General features: G+C 65.2%; 1 protein-coding gene across 1 annotated transcript in view; it reads left to right on the forward strand.

The window, feature by feature from the left end:
• TGIF2 (TGFB-induced factor homeobox 2) overlaps nt 1-1,294 on the forward strand; it is a 5,410-nt gene that overhangs the window by 646 nt on the left and 3,470 nt on the right. The window lies entirely within an intron of this gene.

The following is a 1,294-nucleotide window of genomic DNA, read 5'->3' on the forward strand; positions in this document are numbered from 1 at the left end:
GGGCGAGCCCCCCCCCTCCCCCCCGTGGTGCCGGGCAGGGGACAACCATCCTAGGAGAGAGAGGCTGGGCTGGGCTTTGACCCCGGGTGCTGCCCATTAGCAGCACTAAGTACTGGCTGGCCCACCTGGCCCCAGTTACACCAGTTGCATTAAGGGGAGCCCAGCCCAGCTGAGGGCTCCTGGGCAGGAGTCCCCCTGCCCGGCTCCTGGTCGTGGGCTGATGTTCTCCCTGTGGTGCTGTGATGGGTGCCCAGCCAGGAGCCCTGGCTAGCAGTGGGGGTGAGCAATGCTTTTCCTTCCAGCTTTGGCTTTCACCCTGCCTACAGGTAGGGTGGCAGGGAGAACCTGCCTGCAGCTGCCTGTCCCTTTGATCCACACGAAGGCCAGCAGCCTCCAGGCAGGGGGACCCCTGTGCCCAGAGCTCTGTCCCCCCTCTCCCAGCCTGGCGGGGTGGCGGATGAATGGGGGCTTCGCTCTGTTCTCTGGTTCTGGGGGCACAGCGGAGTGGGAAACAGCTCGTGTGCAGGGGAGCAGGCAAGGGCCAGCGGGTTTGCAGCTGAGCTCCTCTCCTTGGGGCTTCCTCTGCACCTCCGGCTCCTTTCCCTGTGGCTCAGTGCAGTTCTGGCCAGCCGTCCCAGCCACGGCCCAGACACCGTGTGTAGGCAGTGGCTGTCTGGTTTCCCTCTTCCTGGCTGGCAAGGCAAACTTTTTCATTTTAATGCATTTCTTCAAACGCTGGCCCAGATGTGTGTCTGGGCAGCTGTTCCGAGGGGAGGCTGGTGGTCCTGGGAGGACCTGAGTCAGAGTGGTGCGGGGAGCAGCGATGGGTTTGGGGCTGTGGGAGCCTGGGCTTGCCCTGGGCCGGTGTTGGCGCGGCGGTGCCTGGCACACGGGAGTTTGCCCTAGGGCTTGTGGCAGTGGGACCAGAACCGGCAGGTGCCCGGCTGTCCGTGCCCTGAGCTCTTTGGGACCGAGGAGGGTGTTGGCAGGCACGTGGGCCTGTGTCAAGGTGTGGCCTTGCCATGTGCCGGCTGTTGCCTGCCCCGTGGGACCCCTCCCCGTGCCCGGTCGGAGGAGGGCACTGCCCCTGTACCCCCCAGGCGGGGGGTCCCAGCCTGGTGGCATTTCCCAGGGCCAGCTGAGGGCTGTCACTGTGATTTCTGTCAGCCTGAGGTGACACAACAGGATGCTGTGGGGGCTGCTCCATCTGATGAGGAGAAGCCTATTGGGGTGGAGGTGTGGGACACCCTACGGCAAGGCTGGAGTGGCCGGGGGGGTGTGTCAGACACCACAC

This window comes from Pygoscelis adeliae, unplaced genomic scaffold (genome assembly GCF_000699105.1).
Source record: "Pygoscelis adeliae isolate BGI_AS28 unplaced genomic scaffold, ASM69910v1 Scaffold407, whole genome shotgun sequence".
NCBI classification, from domain to species: Eukaryota; Metazoa; Chordata; class Aves; order Sphenisciformes; family Spheniscidae; genus Pygoscelis; species Pygoscelis adeliae.